Source organism: Pelobates fuscus, chromosome 3 (genome assembly GCF_036172605.1).
Source record: "Pelobates fuscus isolate aPelFus1 chromosome 3, aPelFus1.pri, whole genome shotgun sequence".
In the NCBI taxonomy this organism is placed as follows: Eukaryota; Metazoa; Chordata; class Amphibia; order Anura; family Pelobatidae; genus Pelobates; species Pelobates fuscus.
The window spans coordinates 58,794,666-58,815,022 of record NC_086319.1 but is presented as its reverse complement, the minus strand read 5'-3'; positions in this window follow the sequence as shown (position 1 = coordinate 58,815,022).

The following is a 20,357-nucleotide window of genomic DNA, read 5'->3' as shown; positions in this document are numbered from 1 at the left end:
GACCCAACTGGATAAAGTCTTACTACAACTCCAGATCAGCTTAAGTAATGTGGAGTACCTCTACAAACTCCACGTTGCTGTTGATCACTCCCACCACCTAAGCATAACGTGTGATTTATGGCTTACATTAAACCTTCTTATCTGACATCCTTATAAGACAATGCTTCAGACAGCTGTGACCATGGAGGTATAAGATCTATGCGTACAATATGTAATAATTTAAAATGTATACCCACAAATATATAACAATTCAATAACATATCAGAAAATAGCTTATTGACCTGGAGATATGTGCACAGGAGTTTGGCCTGCACAGACACCAAGCCAGCACAAGTAGGTGAAGACAGTAGCCACTTAACTTGTTACAGTTCTGCTGTACCTCAGACAACCTTTACTGCTCCACCATCCATCAGTCTCTACTTCATTTACACAGCAAGATTCCTACGTAGCAACATCACCCTTAACCAGATAAGGCCAATTAATGCAGCTGCCAAGGGACCACTAGTTTAAAGAATCCCAAATGTCATGAATATGCTTGCTCCCATTCACTACTTTTAGATTAAATGTGAATAGGGGACCCAAACTGGTATCCTACCTGGGATAGAGCCACAACTATCCTCCTTTGCTGCACAACCACTTAGACACAAACTCCATGGCAGCAACTAGAGACTCTATAGCACCACCAAGTCCATTTGCAATACCTGCAAGTATTGCCAGAATGACAAAACAGGATTGGATCAATACCTTATGTTAAAAGATATGTTACCTCAGTGCTTCTATTCAGCTACTGATAAATGAGCAGATGACCTTGAACCTTACTGGTCTAACAACATTTATATAAAAGAACAAGTGACATGTCAGTGACAGCATAAATAAACATCACTTATCTATCAGTGCTAATAGTTAGAGTCCTGATCCCTGAATTTATTAAATACACGATTTTACCTAAACATATATGCATTATATACCCTGCAAGGGAACATGGCAAAGGTTTAGCCGTCGGTTAGACATCACATACCATCTATGTTTTTAATGAAGTGATAATCCTCCTATTTAGAATTAGGTGTGTTTCCACCAAGAAGGTCATTGTATGCTCTGTGTAGTCTTCATCATCCATACATTTTTTTCGTGAAAAGGTGTGCACCATTAATATCTTAATTAGAGCTATGCAGAGTTTAGGCTGTTCTACGCCACTTTCTCCATAGATATGGTAATGATCCAGTGATCGCAATGCCTTGATATCTATGTCATGCATCAACTTGGTCATTCATTGAATGTTATCATTCATTTGTGCATGTCAGTGTTATCCTCTAATAAAATTGTCAGTAAACAATAAGGTAAGTAGCATCCATCAGTCACCTTCTTCCCAGATGTGTCAGTGACCACTACTTTGGTTCTATATATTTGTGATGTTTGCAACCTTCTCTTTTATCTCCCATGTGTAGATGTTCTAAAATGAGTAAGATCATCTTGCAAACACGTCTGATTATTCCTCGCACTTGTAATGTAATGTGATGATATGCTGCTCCTCCATGCAGAAGTAGGAAATTGACCAAAAGGAGCTATTTACATGAATGTATTCATTACAGAACAGGACACACAGAGGTGGTAATGCATGTAATTTTTGGTTTCACTGCCATTAGCAATCACTAATAAGAACAGGTGATAGATAGTAAAGGTTACGAATTAATAACTTTTTTTCAACCTTTTTGCTGATTACTGTTCTTTTCTCCACCAGGCATGTAGCCCCATGTGGCCTTTGCACAGCTTAGCGGAAAAGGGCCTTGACAGGGGTTAGGAGGCGGGCTTAGGAGGAAGCGGCCAGGACTGATGGGTTGTGGGTAAGGGGCTTGGCTATTTAAATAGGTAGCCATTTTGGAAAGAATCACTTTTAATCTCCTACCTGGTTAAGTTTGTCCCACCCACCCTCCCTAGGTCTGTTTTACATTGAAGGGCTATCCCGTTTTGTCACAGCGGCGGGATAGGGAGCCGAAGAATAGGGAAATAGGCTCCCCATGAAGAACGTGATGGACATGGAAAATTGTGGTCATTGGTGGTTGGTAGGTTTCGAGTCCTGAAGGCGGCTCAGAACCTTGTGTGGTAGGGGTATCCGGGTATACCCCTGCCATGGTTAATTTATGCTTGGCACTTTAAGTTTATTCATGTTGGAGTAATGAATTCATGTTGGAGTAATATATATATATGTGTGTGTGTGTGTGTGTGTGTGTTACTTATGTGGGGGTCATTGCCTTTTATATTAAAAGAAGGATACGGATGTAAGGGCAGAGCATGGGGGGCAATGACCCATGTTGATATGTTAATTTATTATTATCATTATTATGATCGTTATTATTATTATCGTTATTAAATTGAGATTGTTTTAATAAAGCTGTGGACAATTTGACCCATATACCCTAGTGTCAGCGTGTTATTGGGAGTAGGTATGTGGGGGGTTTGTCCAAGATTCCGACTGCCCATATGGCGACTATACACCGATCAAGAGACTTGTGTTAAGTGTTTAGGGTTAGAGACAAGTTTGGAAAATAGAGAAAGTACAGAGAGACAATAACTGGACCTGATATCAGCTCCAGAGCAATGAGCTATATAGGGGCAACTAGTAAGTCCCTTAGAAAAGCGACAGGAATGGCAAAGAAAAAGTAGCAATAAAATTGGAAAACTTTGAACTATTCAACTGGTGCAATTGTATGGGAAAGCTGTTGGTTGGTATGCTAACTTGGTGATTAAATTATATCAGGATCAATGTATCATTTCATGTGACCTATCGAAAAGAGCAGGAAAGGACCAAAAAATGCAAGCAGTACAGATAAGCGATACAGTAGTGCCCCTGACAGAGATCACTGGCTGTTTGCAAAGTCACAATCTCTTAGAAACTTCTCTTTTATTTTTGTGTTGTTGTTCTAACACATGTCTATCTCTGATCAGTGATTCTTTTAGCAGGCCATAATTATAAGACCGGATTTTAAAATCTTGAGTTAGTGACAAACACACTGCCTCATGTGGTAGCTGTACCCGGAGTTGAACACACACTGGATCATGTTTCTTTGAAGTAATGCATGTAGCAATTTTTCCATAATTACCTCATCATTTCTGATAAATTGAAAGCTGTGATAAAATGTAAGTGGCAGAGGAAATAAATGTTACTTTGTGAGCACTCAGACCTGTGTTTCATTTACAAAGGAAATGTTTCTTTGAAAACTTTCCGCATGTCTCAGATTTCCCACAAACATGATTCTCAACGTCAGTTTTGGACTATTTGTTCTTATTCTAAAGCTGTATGGGGGAGGGGGAGTACAAATTATGCTACTGGCATTCTGCAAAAATTCTCAAAAAAAAGTGTGTGCTGTAGAATGGTGATAAATACATATCAATTGATACTTTTCCTTTCAAACATTATATGTTCAAGAGAGAAAAACAGAAAAGTTATAATGTAAATCCATAGAACATGAAAAATTACAAATAGTTTCTCCTTCCAAGCATTGCATTCAGGGCCGGATTTAGATGAAAAGAGGCCCTAGGCTATTCCACTTATGAGGCCCTTTCACCTCCCATTTTTAAGTTTGTAAATTACATGAGAGACAATAAAATACATCATTACTGTGATATATATCAATATGTTAAATGAAACATGTTGTGATTGGTACTAACCTTTATAAAAAATGTGCCACGGATAATAAATTAAAAAAAAAGTCGAGATGAGGAGAGAGACAGGGGTGATGAGGAGAGGGGGGGTGACTAAAAAAATTACCTTAAATCCCTGGTGGTCCAGTGGGGGCTGCCTGGTGGTCCGGTGGGGTCCCTGGTGATCCGGTGGCTCTCATTTCCAGAGCTGCAGACCATGGATCACGCGAGACCCAACCAGAGCGTTGCTGTGGTAACCCACGGCAACACTTTGATTGGGCTCTGCACATTGCGGAGCTGCAGACCGCCGGTCTCAGCGATCGCGGCAGGAGGGGCATTGCAGTCTGCCCCGGGCACCCCCCTAGTAAGTGGCACCCGGGGCGTACCGCCCCCCCTTAGTACGCACTGTTCATGTCATATGCGTAGAATTTCTCCTTATTTTCGGTTCAGTGTTTTAGTGTTCACTGTTTTTATAATAGTGTAATTTTAATTTTGCTAACAATTTGAATGTAGGCCCCTCTTGATCTTGAGGCCCTAGGCTGAAGCCATATTCAAAAATGGAAAAGCTCTGACTCTTAGTATTTGCCTGTTTTGTTTTTGGTTTTTTTAAATCAACTGCAATGAATCTGGTTAAGCCTACTGGGAGTGGGGGGAATTCATGTTGTGTTTTTTTTTTTTTTTTTTGTCAAATTAAGAGACAGAGATCAATGTAAGTAATTAAAGAGCATACACGTTAATATATATAAAATACCTAAATAACTTTTTGCATTTAACTGTGTTTTCTCCATGCTGTCAAATAGGCCTAGATCTAATTACATAATACTCTATTAGCCAGGAGAAATGTCAGTAAGAAAATATTGATTACAGTTCTAATCTAATGACACTCGTGTTAATTAATGTGTCTTTTGTGTCATGGCCCTAATACACAATGGTTAACTTTCACAGAATGAAACAGTAAGATCACATTATTACTGTATGTACAAGAATGCACAAATACATTTGGATTGTAAGTTATGTAACTCATACATAAATTTACTAATCTTATCAAGTGCTCTTTGTGAAATCTTTTTTACAAATCATAATTTTACTTTGTGATGGAGCCTCCTGTACCCCGGCTGGGTACCTCCACCAAGTCCACTTCCTAGCCGCTTGCAGGGACCCTGGAACGCTTCAGCTGCCGCAGCTTGACTGGGGTCCTTCTGGAGCTTTTGCATCCGACCAGGCAGCAGCTCTCCTTCCAGGCAGGTATTTTCCCCTCTGTGTATTTCGCAGAATCCCTTCTTCCAGGCAGGTATCATCCACTCTACCTATTCTGCTTACAGTGATTATAGTTATTGCCTTTTCAAAGGCAATCGCAACTCTCAGGCCTGGCTCTCTTAATTTATCCTAGGGCTGAGGTATCCTGCAACCAACCAACAGGTCAGAAGACTCTATTGCTAGGATCCCTGATAATCCACACAGGACACAAGTTGCAAAAGGAACTGACATACAAAACTTTATTTTTCACGAGACTAGCCTATAGACTCATTACATGTAGATTGCTGCGACAACTTAAATAAAATACAAATAACCAAATCATAGCAGACAACATGCAGCAACTTATTATAACATAATGACATATTTATAAAGGGGTGGGGAAGATATTATTTAAAACAAAATATCTCTCCTGCCTGCAGAATTAGCAATATGCAAATCTATCTGAATATGCAAATTAGCAAACCTTGCTATTCAGGCAGTGCATATAGCTGTTGCTGCAACCAACAGAGGGCACCATACAGGCTCCATAGCAAAATCCTCCTAATTGGTAGCAAGCATCAGCAGGACAGGAGAGCACACAAACAATTAACAATAAATACATAATACACATACATTACACACACCCTGCACCTACAATGGAAACAGGGTTACTTAAACATAGGGATCTAATTGAAGTGTCCATCTTATGTTCCAAGTGATGGCGACTACCGTCACATACTTCATAAAAAATGTTCTAAAATAGAAATTCTCAATATGTACTATAGACTTGTCCCAGGGCGAGTAATAGTTTGGTGGTATGATGTCATTGAAATTTTAAAGTGTCATGGGTATAACGTATGTGAGATGACAGTAAAATAATTTCCATTTGTAGCTTAGACTAAAACCACTTTGTGAAAATATGCACTATTAGCTAGCTAGACCAGTTCTCAAGAACCCCTACCAGTCGAGGATTTAGGGATTACTCTGTTGTGTCTAAAGTGCTTTTTTGGTTTGTGTGTTTTCTAAACACACCTTAGACACAACTGGGTAATTCCTAAATCCTGGACTGATAGGGGATACTGTAGGACTGAGTTAGGAACCACTGAGCTAGATGAATAATGTAGCAAATAATACTCTTTGTAGTAGCAGAAAAAGGTTTACTTACAAGTAATTGCAAATGTTTCACACGATGGGAAACATTATTAATTAGTACAATCAGCAAATTCAAAAATATATGTTTTTACAATTCATGTTATGAATATTTTTGTGTCTCTTACACCCACTTGTCACCTACCAACTCTTGTCTCTTCCCACTCTTGTGCCTCTTACCCCTATAGTGGCACATACTCTACTGTGTTATACTCTTGGTCATTGCGTCTCTTGCCCCCTTACTTTGTGTTACTCCCATTTGTGTTTTTTACCCCCTTGCGTCTTATTTACACCTTGTGTGTCTCTTACTTCCTTTTGTCTGTCACTCCCCCTTTGGGACTCTAATTTACCTCTTTGTGTCTATTGCACCATTTTGTCTATTACCCCCTTGTGTCTCTTATCCCTTCTACTCCACTTGTTTGTGTGTTTTTGTCCTCCCTTGTATCTTTATTCCATTTTAGTGTCTCTTGTGCCTCCTTTATGTCTCTCATTTCTCTGTGCCCTACACCTAGAGAAAGAGCCCCCGACGCCAGTGATCCATTCTGGTAGCACTGGCCCTGCATATAACTGTGTATCTCATGGACAATGCAGAATTTGAGAACGGCATTATACTTTTCTTTTGCATCACTTCACAGTCCCAACCCTACAACTAGAACATCACTGTGTTATCTTCTGTCAACTTAACGCCTTAAGGACACATGACATGTGTGACATGTCATGATTCCCTTTTATTCCAAATGTTTGGTCCTTAAGGGGATAGGGGTCTAGCTATGCTTTCCTTATATCCAACAATAATTAAAAAAATAATGGCTATAAAGATGTATACCATGACCCGTGATAGACATGAATAATTTAACATTGTAAAAAACACTTGTTTTTTCCATTATATGAATAACAGATGCATTACTACATTGGATAAACTATTTTGCCATCCTTGCACATTTCTGTGGTCAGTGGCTTGGGTTAGAATGGAATTATTCATTTCTGTATTATTCTCAAAATTTGACAAATCCTTCCCCATATAATATCAGGTTTTGTGTTTTTTTTATGGTTTTCTTGAAATGAAGCAACTGGCATTTGACAATAACATGCATTGAAACAATATGCATTCATGCAAGACAGCTTTCACAAACTATCGAATAGTGTCCTAACTAAGACACTCTAAACACCATAATAACTAGTATTTATTGTCACGTCAAGGCAAACCTCTTAGGTGGGTCCTACACTAACAATTCACCTTGCTTCCTTCAGCTTCAGGCAAAATAAAATCACTAATGAGACAAAGAGGGGTATTTTTCTAAATCCCTACATACTTATTAACCCATGGATGTGTGCTATAAAAGCAAATACAATTACACAAAAGTCCCTCTAGGATCATCATAATACCTTCTAAAATGAAATCTATTTGTAAATCTAAAAACTTTTGAGCGTGTCGTAGGTAGAATTCAACAGCTTCACAGCCTTTTTTGTGTGTTCTATAATCATATACAAACTAGTTACTTCACATCTGATTAAAAATAAGTTATCCTCCCATTAGAAATTTTGTAAAATATTTAAAACACTCATAGTGTCCTGGTTGTAAAAATTAGTCGATGTATTGAAAAAGGGGGATAATATTAAGTTAATACCTGACACCTGACACAATTGGTCTCCCGGGGGTGGGGTTGACTGGATCCTTGTGTAAATTAGGTAAAGTATATATGACTGGGATTTTCAGATAGTAATAAAAATTGAGCTAGGGAAGATGCAGTCAAATAATCATATACAAACTAGTTACGTCACATGTGATTAAAAATAATTTATCCTCCCATTCGAAATTTTGTAAAATATTTAAAAGACTCATAGTGTCCTGTAAATATGGCAGACATTTTTACCAATGGTTGTAAAAATTAGTCGATGTATTAAAAAAGGGGGATAATATTAAGTTAATACCTGACACAATTTGTCTCCTGGGGTGGGGTTGACTGGATCCTTGTGTAAATTAGGTAAAGTATATATGACTGGAATTTTCAGATATTAATAAAAATTGAGCTAGAGAAGATGCAGCCAAATAATGTATCAAGTTAGGTACTCCCAGACCACCTTCTTTTTTAGTTTTATAGAGTGTAGCTATGGTACTCTTGGTTTTTATATTTGCGTGTATAAATGTTATTATAAATTTCTGTATATCTTTTAATTATAAAATAGGGTAAGGAAGGGGAATAGTTAGAAACTGTAGCAGACTCTATGACCTTGTGTTTGGTTTTCCATACCCCCTTGTTCATCTCCTGAATGACTGGTGTGTGGTCCCCTTGTTGTGCCCCAGCAAACACGATCTCCCCTGGCTGTTAACTACAAATTAACAACTTTACACCTTCACTTCAGTGCTTTCACCATTCATATAACCAAACATATGTGGTCCTGTGCATGGCGGCCATTTTGTCTCCCAAACGAAGGCAGCGGTACCTGGTCGTCAAACATCTGGAACTATTTTCGGCCTTGCATCTCCGCGAACCCGGGCAAAGGTGGTACCACTGCCCATCCCACTTCCCGACCAACTAGAAGAATGGCGTTCGGGAGATAAAATATACCAAAAAGGGGGAGCATTAGCTCCATAGCAGCCATGGGGACCAATCATCGATGTTCGCACAGGAACCCCTGAAAGCCAACCGCCCATCCTGCCCAATCCTTTAGAACTAGAGATGTCGCGAACATAACATTTTCCGTTCGCAAATGGCGAACGCGAATTTCCGCAAACGGGCGAACCGGGCGAACCGCCATAGACTTCAATAGGCAGACAAATTTTAAAACCCACAGGGACTCTTTCTGGCCACAATAGTGATGGAAAAGTTGTTTCAAGGGGACTAACACCTGGACTGTGGCATGCTGGAGGGGGATCCATGGCAAAACTCCCATGGAAAATTACATAGTTGATGCAGAGTCTGGTTTTAATCCATAAAGGGCATAAATCACCTAACATTCCTAAATTGTTTGGAATAACGTGCTTTAAAACATCAGGTATTATGTTGTATCGATCAGGTAGTGTAAGGGTTATGCCTGCTTCACAGTGACAGATCAAACTCCCCGTTTAACGCACCGCAAACAACCGCAAACAGTCCATTTGCACAACCGCAAACGCCCCATTTGCACAAGGTTGGATACCAAGCTAGCCATGTCCCGTTCCTTGTCCTCACTGATGTAATTGAAGGGCTCTTCCTCCACCTAGCCACGTACAACACCAAGGGTCCCCGAAAGGTGACAACAAGCCCCCTGTATGTTTTTTTTTAAATGTACACTACTGTTACACCAGATATGAGTTGCACTGGTGTGACACTGTGCCCTGGAAGGCCCTCAAACACACACGTGTGAAGGAAACTGACTGCTATTATATTACAGTCAATAATTTTTATTTTATTTTTAAATGCAAGCTATTGTGACACCAGATATGAGTGGTGGCACTGGGCAAGTGGGCACAGTATACGCTGTGAGCCTGACACACACGCTGGCAGGCAGGCAACTGCAATTAGATTACACAGGGAAAAAAAGCAGACTGAGGGCTTTTTTGGGTGCTGTCCTTACAGCAGAGATCAGATGAGTCCTTCAGGACTGTAGTGGACACTGAATACACTAGCCTAGCTATTAATTTCCCTATTAAATCAGCAGCAGCTACACTGTCCCTCCTCTCACTAAGAATGCAGCTTCCGGGGGGCGGGGCCTAGCTGTCATGGAGGAAAGACGCACTTCGTGTGAGCTCCCTCAATATCTCACTTTAAGCAGCTAGCAACAAGTGAATTTCACACCAGAATGGGATGACCCAGCAATGTTGCTCCTACCTGATCGACCTGACATGCTTAATAGCGGTCAGCAACTCGACAGAGTCTTACTTACCTCCACGTGGCAAGTGTGGCCTGGTGCTCACCGGGCGGGAGAGGCGGCCGATCTCCCGATCCTGGAATGACCATGAGCAGCTACTTCCCGGCAGGAGCTCCGTTACCCCCCCTCGGACCGGTGGGGGTTATCCCGGTCCACCCCTGAGAGGCTGTCTGGAGCTACTCATCTGCGACTCTCCCAATATGGCGGCAGCCGCGTGTCCTCCGGGTACCAGCAAAGCATGGCAGGATATTGAGTCTAAGCTGGACAGACTCTTTAATCAATTTTGGAAGCAAATAACAAGCAGGAAGCCCCAACTAGCTCCACCACAACCCCAACAAGCTCCACCACAGCTAAGCGAAGCAGTCCCCATTAAAATCCACCAACGCAAAAGGCGTCGAAGACGGGACCGGAGGCACAAACAGAAATGCAGAGCCTGCCCCACATCAAGCACTCACCTCCACCTTAAGCCACCAGAATCCCACACCGGACGTGAAGCACCACCGGGACAGATCCGACCACCCGACAAAACAAGCTTCCACCACCTCAAACCACAAACCCGGCACTTAGCCTGAGACTTGCCTTTGTTGTTCCAGGTATCAGGGACTCCCACGGTCTGCACCTGGCACCCAGAAGGGATCGGATTAGCACAAGCAGTAAACAGCAGCCTGCCAAGCATGTCCCACTATAGCCGATCCTCCACACCATGCCTTTGATCACATGAACTGCTCTCTGCACATTAACTAATCATAAAGTAGCAAGCGTTTAATCATGTCATTATTTCACCTCCTAAAGAGTTTATTGTCGTAGTTCCTTACATGCCTTTACCTTAACCGTTCATGTTTTATGTTATTCACTAGTCTCATCTCATGGGGCGACTCACACTTGATTTATAACTAGTGGTGGAGCTGCTGATATAAATACACAGTTGATAACGTGCAAGCTACACCCTAAACATGGCAGCCATCTTTCACAACAATGTACTGCTATATACTCATACCCTCAGTGCAACTAGCCATGATATACGCACGTTCAGCCTAGCATGCTCAAATATAACACACTTATGTAAAAAAAATAAAAAGAATGCAGCTTCCGAATGAATCTAAAATGGATGCTGTCCAGGAGGTGGGAGGGTCTGGGAGGGAGGGTCTGCTGCTGGAATGTGTCTCCTGACTGTGAGGTACAGGGTCAAAGTTTACTTAATGATGACAAATAGGGGCGGACCGAACATCGCATATGTTCGCCCGCCCTGCCGAACACGAACATGCTATGTTCGCTGGGAACTATTCGCCTGCGAACTATTCGGGACATCTCTATTTAGAACTGTTTTGGGCTATCACCTTGTAGCCGGTCGGTCAAAACTTTATTCAAAGAGAACTTTCGTTCTACCAAACTGATCCGAACGCTTTTTGGATAGTGTTGTCGCGAACCAGAAATTTTCGGTTCGCGAACGGCGAACGCGAACTTCCGCAAATGTTCGCGAACCGGCGAACCGCGCGAACCGCCATTGACTTCAATGGGCAGGCGAATTTTAAAAACAACAGGGACTCTTTCTGGCCACAAAAGTGATGGAAAAGTTGTTTCAAGGGGACTAACACCTGGACTGTGGCATGCCGGAGGGGGATCCATGGCAAAACTCCCAAGGAAAATTGCACAGTTGATGCAGAGTCTGCTTTTAATCCATAAAGGGCAGAAATCACCTAACATTGACACCTGTCCTCAAAGCCCAGCCCTGATACACACTGACACAGAGCAGAATAGAGACTGTTCCCCAGAATAGAGACTGTTCCCCCTACATAGGGTCACTTGGCAGATATGGATTGACACCTGTCCTCAAAACCCCTGATACACACTGACACAGAGCAGAATAGGGACTGTTCCCCCTACATAGGGTCACTTGGCAGATATGGATTGACACCTGTCCTCAAAACCCCTGATACACACTGACACAGAGCAGAATAGAGACTGTTCCCCCTACATAGGGTCACTTGGCAGATATGGATTGACACCTGTCCTCAAAACCCCTGATACACACTGACACAGAGCAGAATAGGGAATGTTCCTCCTACATAGGGTCACTTGGCAGATATGGATTGACACCTGTCCTCAAAACCCCTGATACACACTGACACAGAGCAGAATAGAGACTGTTCCCTGTCCACAGAGACCATGATACACACTGACACAGAGCAGAATAGAGACTGTTCCCCGTCCACAGAGACCATGATACACACTGACACAGAGCAGAATAGAGACTGTTACCCCTACATAGGGTCACTTGGCAGATATGGATTGACACCTGTCCTCAAAACCCCTGATACACACTGACACAGAGCAGAATAGGGACTGTTCCCCCTACATAGGGTCACTTGGCAGATATGGATTGACACCTGTCCTCAAAACCCCTGATACACACTGACACAGAGCAGAATAGAGACTGTTCCCTGTCCACAGAGACCATGATACACACTGACACAGAGCAGAATAGAGACTGTTCACCGTCCACAGAGACCATGATACACACTGACACAGAGCAGAATAGAGACTGTCCCCCCTACATAGGGTCACTTGTCAGGTATGGATTGACACCTGTCCTCAAAGCCCCTGATACACACTGACACAGAGCAGAATAGGGACTGTTCCTCCTACATAGGATCACTTGGCAGATATGGATTGACACCTGTCCTCAAAACCCCTGATACACACTGACACAGAGCAGAATAGGGACTGTTCCCCCTACATAGGGTCACTTGGCAGATATGGATTGACACCTGTCCTCAAAACCCCTGATACACACTGACACAGAGCAGAATAGAGACTGTTCCCTGTCCACAGAGACCATGATACACACTGACACAGAGCAGATTAGAGACTGTTCACCGTCCACAGAGACCATGATACACACTGACACAGAGCAGAATAGGGACTGTTACCCCTACATAGGGTCACTTGGCAGATATGGATTGACACCTGTCCTCAAAACCCCTGATACACACTGACACAGAGCAGAATAGAGACTGTTCCCTGTCCACAGAGACCATGATACACACTGACACAGAGCAGAATAGAGACTGTTCACCGTCCACAGAGACCATGATACACACTGACACAGAGCAGAATAGGGACTGTTCCCCCTACATAGGGTCACTTGGCAGATATGGATTGACACCTGTCCTCAAAACCCCTGATACACACTGACACAGAGCAGAATAGGGACTGTTCCCCCTACATAGGGTCACTTGGCAGATATGGATTGACACCTGTCCTCAAAACCCCTGATACACACTGACACAGAGCAGAATAGAGACTGTTCCCTGTCCACAGAGACCATGATACACACTGACACAGAGCAGAATAGAGACTGTTCACCGTCCACAGAGACCATGATACACACTGACACAGAGCAGAATAGAGACTGTCCCCCCTACATAGGGTCACTTGGCAGGTATGGATTGACACCTGTCCTCAAAGCCCCTGAAACACACTGACACAGAGCAGAATAGGGACTGTTCCTCCTACATAGGGTCACTTGGCAGATATGGATTGACACCTGTCCTCAAAACCCCTGATACACACTGACAGAGAGCAGAATAGGGACTGTTCTCTGTCCACAGAGTCCATGATACACACTGACACAGAGCAGAATAGAGACTGTTCCCCGTCCACAGAGACCATGATACACACTGACACAGAGCAGAATAGGGACTGTTACCCCTACATAGGGTCACTTGGCAGGTATGGATTGACACCTGTCCTCAAAGCCCATGATACACACTGGGGGGAGCTACTGTCCTCCCCAACCCCTGCGCGGTGGGTGGGGGCCATAAATCACAATGGGGGGACCTACTGTCCTCCCCCCCTCGGCCCCCACCCCTGCGCGGTGGGTGGGGGCCATAAATCACCCCACAGTGTTTGGTTCTAATGAGTGCAACGTAAATGGCTGCACAGGAGCTGGCCAACTGGAGAATTCAAAAGAGAAAACATGCACTGGAACTAATCGAGAAAGAGGAAAGACAGCCATACCAGATTCAGATGACAAAGCTGACACACAAGGGGTTAATTGAAATTGATACCGTGCCCGATCAGAACTTGACCCTAGAGGATCTGTCTGATTCTGTGTGGCAGCCTCAGGATTCTCAGCAGGATTGCATCTCAGAGAAAAGGGACACAACATCCCAACACAAGAGCCACCTTTTAGATCAGGACTGCCTTAAATGCAAAGGGCTGATAAACCCTCCAGGTGATGCTGACTTAAGCCAATGGGTAATTACCAAGAAACCAGAGAAAATATGGAAACACCATATAACTAATGGCAATCAACATTCTTCATGCATTGAAAAGAAGAACAAGAAATTGTATGATCCAGATACTAGACTCACAGATCCAGCAGACTCAAGTGTGTGGAAGGGATTCCTTCACATGTTCTCTATAAAGCAGTTTAAAGTTACAGCCACGCCAGAGTCTGGTTATAGCAGTCATCTTTGCCAGGATTTACCAAAAGTGTTAACATCCGAAGGATGCATTTTGCAAGAGTCTGTTTGGGAATATGTGGATCGTATCTGGCCAGAGTGCACCAAGGACATGTGTGTGATCCGACTGAATCAAAGAACGTCAAGTGATGCAGTTTCATATGCTCGGCTGTATTCTTATCTTAATCGGAAGCTGAGATATGCAATCATCAGAAGTCATGGCATGGAGGCGTTCCTAGTGCCTCTACCTGCTGGCCAACCCATCCCTCAAAGATTGCGTCCTTTGGGAGGTCCAGGTTTGGAAGACAACCATCCTATTCTGCTTCTGATCTTGCTTCTTCCAAGCCATCCTTCCTGGACAGCTTATCCCAAAAAATCTTCCAAGAAACATAAAGAAGGTTTGGATATCCCAGATGATATTTTCTCTGACATATTAGCAGATGTTGAACGAGAGGAGAGACAAATGGCCGAGCAAGGGCTCCCTCCTCCAGGTTTCCCAAATTTTGAGCAGTGGAATCAGAATTCTGAGGATACAGGAGAGGAAGTTGGCATGCCTGAGATCATGAATATGCTCCAAAATTTGAGCAATGGCCTTCAGTTCCCAGGAGAATTCTCTGTAATTATAGGAGAGAGTCAGGGTGCTAATATTATGCCACCTCTCCATGTGCCAAATACTGTTCCAGCAGGTCTCCCATATCCATCTTTTCCATTGTATCCAGAAGCAGCCTACCCTGGCTGGCATGGTATGTTGCCCCCTACTCATGCAGTAAATCCATTGTCCATTGACCCAGCCAATCTCTTCTCTTACCCGCTTTCACAAATAATACCACCTAACTTCTTATCTGATCAACATTTTACTGCAGGACCTCAACCTTTTGCATAAATGTTGTAGTTTTGTTATATTTACGTTTTTTTTTTTTTTTAACTGTTATGTTTTAGCGAAATATTGAAAAAAATACATGTAATGTGCTGAACATCAAAGCTGAAATTTTAATTTGTCTCAGTAAGTTGAAAGCCATACTTTCTATGGGAGTTTCAAATGTTCAATAATTGTTTTCTGAAGAAAGCATAACTGTCTGTTTTTAGCAAGCAACAACCCCATATTAAGCTGTTTATTCACTGAACATCTATTTGTACTGAATTGAAAACTGAATGACAAAATGTAGGCAGAAAACGAATGATTTGAATATATTCTTCAAATACCAGAATTTTTTAATTTGTTTTTTAGTTCACTACTATTCTGTGTTTAGTAATGTATAAGTGTGCCAGATGTGACAAGTTTACATAGGTTAATTATAGCCACTGTTATATCTGGGCTACAAATACATGCATTTTGGCAAACACCTCAAAGCCCATGTAAGCTTTGTGTTGTTGAATTTCAGTGATTTCTTTTATGTTGCATGTGTACAGTTGTACTGTAAAATGGGTAAAGCATGGGATATGTTTTTACATTTGCATACTAAAAATTTTAATGTACGTTGAAAAAAAAAAAGGACGCATGAGCCTACAGGCATTGCGCATGAGCGTCCAGTAACGTGGCAAAAAAATTCCCAGCTCCCCAGAGGCTGTCCTAGCACCCCGGTCATACAAATATTCATTAACAGCTTTTTCTTGTTGGAGCAGGCGGTCGAACATAAGGAGTGTTGAATTCCAACGTGTAGGGCTGTCGCAAATCAAGCGCCTCACTGGCACGTTGTTTCGCCGCTGGATATCAGCAAAGTGAGCCATGGCCGTGTAGGAACGCCTGAAATGGCCACACACCTTCCTGGCCTGCTTCAGGACGTCCTGTAAGCCTGTGTACTTATGCACAAAGCGTTGTACGATCAGATTACACACATGTGCCATGCACGGCACATGTGTCAACTTGCCCAACTTCAATGCCGCTATCAAATTTTTTCCGTTGTCACACACCACTTTGCCGATATCCAGTTGCTGCGGAGTCAGCCACTTTTCCACCTGTGCGTTCAGGGCGGACAGGAGTGCTTGTCCGGTGTGACTCTCTGCTTTAAAGCAAGTCAAACCCAAGACGGCGTGACACTGCCGTATCCGGGATGTGGAATAGTACCTGGGGAGCTGGGGGGGTGCCGTTGATGTGGAGCAAGAAGCAGCGGCACAAGAGGACTCAACCGAGGAGGTTATGGAAGAGGATGGAGTAGGAGGAGTAGAGGAGGTGGCAGCAGGACTGCCTGCAATTCGTGGCGGTGTCACCAACTCCTCTGCAATGCCACGCATTCCTTGCTTGTCAGCCGTCAGCAGGTTTACCCAATGCGCAGTGTAGGTGATATACCTGCCCTGACCATGCTTTGCAGACCAGGTATCAGTGGTCAGATGGACCCTTGCCCCAACACTGTGTGCCAGACATGCCATGACTTCCTTTTGCACAATCGAGTACAAGTTGGGGATTGCCTTTTGTGAAAAGAAATTCCGTCCGGGTACCTTCCACTGCGGTGTCCCAATAGCTAAACATTTTTTGAACGCCTCAGACTCAACCAGATTGTATGGTAAAAGCTGGCGGGCTAATAGTTCGGACAAGCCAGCTGTCAGACGCTGGGCAAGGGGGTGACTTGGTGACATTGGCTTCTTACGCTCAAACATGTCCTTGACAGACACATGACTGTGGGCAGATGAGCGGGAACTGCTCAAGGCGGGAGACGGAGTGGCGGATGGTTGAGAGGGGGCAAGAAGGACAGCAGTGGTTGACGTGGCTGAAGATGCTGGACCAGGAGGAGGATGGCGGCTTAGAGTAGGCGTACTGCTTGTACTCATGTGTTGATCCCATAGGCGTTTGTGATGTGAGATCATGTGCCTACGCAAAGCAGTTGTACCTAGGTGGGTGTTGGACCTCCCACGACTCAGTTTCCTTTGGCACAGGTTGCAAATGGCATCGCTGTTGTCAGAGGCAGACACACAAAAAAAATGCCACACTGCTGAGCTCTGCAATGACGGCATTCTGGTGGTGGACACAGCATGCGTTGATTGGCGTGCTGTCGGGCTGACCCCGGGTGCCGATGCATGCTGTCTGACTGTGCCACTAGCTCCTTGCGACGACCCCCCCCTGCTTCCAACTCGTCTCCTCCTCCTCTCTGTCTCCCCATCTGAACTTTCGCCCTGTTCTTCTTCTTGCCGAGCGGGCACCCACGTGACATCTATGGACGCATCGTCATCATCAACCGCTTCGCTTGTATCTGACAACTCAGAAAAGGAAGCAGCAGCGGGTACAACATCATCATCATCACACCGTACCTCCATGTGTTTAATGCTGCCTGCCTGAGACATATCCCTGTTATCTACATCCTCTAGCAATAATGGTTGCGCATCACTCATTTCTTCAAACGGGTGTGTGAATAACTCCTCTGACATACCAAGTAAAGCGGCTGTGGTGCTAGTTTTGGTGGTGGCGGCAGGCGGGTGAGTGCAATCTTGAGAGGTGCCTGAAGCTAAGCTGGAGGAGGATGGTGCGTCAAGGTTCCGAGCGGAGGCTGTACAAGATTGGGTGTCCTGTGTTAGCCAGTCAACTATGTCCTCAGAACTTTTCAAGTTCAGGGTACGTGGCTTCTGAAAACTGGGCATTATTCTAGGGCAAAAGGGAATCACAGCACCACGACCACGACGGCCGGGGTGGCCTGCCTCTGCCTGTCATTTTTTTGGGATTAGTGGTACTATGCGTGCAAGCTACTGTGAGACCAGATATGATTGGCAATGTGAACTGTAACAGTTCTGCAGAGCACACGCTGAAGGAAGGACTGACAGAGCCGCTTGAAGACAAGTAACTGCTATTCAATCTATAACAGTGAAAAACAAATTTTGGTTTTAAAAGCACGCTATAGAGACACCAGATATGATTGGCAATGTGCACTTGAACAGTTCTGCAGAGCACACGCTGTAGGCCTGAGACACCCGCTTGAAGACAAGTAACTGCTATTCAATCTTTAACAGTGAAAAATAAATTTTGGTTTTAAAAGCACGCTATAGAGACACCAGATATGATTGGCAATGTGCACTGGAACAGTTCTGCAGAGCACACGCTGAAGGAAGGACTGACAGAGCCGCTTGAAGACAAGTAACTGCTATTCAATCTATAACAGTGAAAAACAAATTTTGGTTTTAAAAGCACGCTATAGAGACACCAGATATGATTGGCAATGTGCACTGGAACAGTTCTGCAGAGCACACACTGTAGGCCTGAGACACCCGCTTGAAGACAAGTAACTGCTATTCAATCTATAACAGTGAAAAATAAATTTTGGTTTTAAAAGCACGCTATAGAGACACCAGATATGATTGGCAATGTGCACTGGAACACTTCTGCAGAGCACACGCTGAAGGAAGGACTGACAGAGCCGCTTGAAGACAAGTAACTGCTATTCAATCTATAACAGTGAAAAACAAATTTTGGTTTTAAAAGCACGCTATAGAGACACCAGATATGATTGGCAATGTGCACTGGAACAGTTCTGCAGAGCACACACTGTAGGCCTGAGACACCCGCTTGAAGACAAGTAACTGCTATTCAATCTATAACAGTGAAAAACTAATTTTTGGTTTTAAAAGCATGCTATAGAGACACCAGATATGATTGGCAATGTGCACTGGAACAGTTCTGCAGAGCACACGCTGAAGGAAGGACTGACAGAGCCGCTTGAAGACAAGTAACTGCTATTCAATCTATAACAGTGAAAAACAAATTTTGGTTTTAAAAGCACGCTATAGAGACACCAAATATGATTGGCAACTGTCAAAGCACGCTGGAACAGGTCTACAGAGCACACGCTGAAGTAGGCCTGACACCCAGACGCTTGCAGACAACTAACTGCTCATCTATTACAGTGAAAAAAAATTATTTATTTTAAATCTAAAGCTTAAGCTATTGTTAAAACAGATATGAGTGGTGGCACTGGGCAAGTGGGCACAGTATCCAATGTGAACCTCACACAGAAGCTGGCAGGCAGGCAACTGCTCTTCTATTACAGTGAAAAAAATTATTTATTTAAAATCTAAAGCTTAACCAATTGTTAAAACAGATATGAGTGGTGGCACTGACTGTGCAAATGGGCAAGGCATCCAACCTGACACAGAAGCTGGCAGGCAGGCAACTGCTCTTCTATTACAGTGAAAACAAATTATTTATTTTAAATCTAAAGCTTAACCAATTGTTAAAACAGATATGAGTGGTGGCACTGGGCAAGTGGGCACAGTATCCAATGTGAACCTCATACAGAAGCTGGCAGGCAGGCAACTGCTCTTCTATTACAGTGAAAAAAAATTATTTCTTTTAAATCTAAAGCTTAACCTATTGTTAAAACAGATATGAGTGGTGGCACTGACTGTGCAAATGGGCAAGGCATCCAACCTGACACAGAAGCTGGCAGGCAGGCAACTGCTCTTCTATTACAGTGAAAAAAATATATTTATTTTAAATGTAAAGCTTAACCTATTGTTAAAACAGATATGAGTGGTGGCACTGGGCAAGTGGGCACAGTATCCAATGTTAACCTCACACAGAAGCTGGCAGGCAGTCAACTGCTCTTCTATTACAGTGAAAAAAAAATATTTATTTTAAATGTAAAGCTTAACCTATTGTTAAAACAGATATGAGTGGTGGCACTGGGCAAGTAGGCACAGTATCCAATGTGAACCTCACACAGAAGCTGGCAGGCAGGCACCTGCAATTACATTACACAGGAAAAAAAAAAAAAAGCAGCCTGATGTTATAGCCCTAAAAATGGCTTTTTGGGGTGCTGTCCTTACAGCAGAGATCAGATGAGTCCTTCAGGATTGTAGTGGACACTGAATACCCTAGCCTAGCTATCAATTTCCCTATCTAATCAGCAGCAGCTAAACTTTCCCTCCTCTCACTAAGCATGCATCTTCTGAATGAATCGAAAATGGATGCTGGGAGGGAGGTTGGAGGGTGTGGAAGGGAGGGAGTGCTGCTGATTGGCTGGAATTTGTCTGCTGACCGAGAGGCACAGGGTCAAAGTTTGCCCAATGATGACGAATAGGGGGCGGATCGAA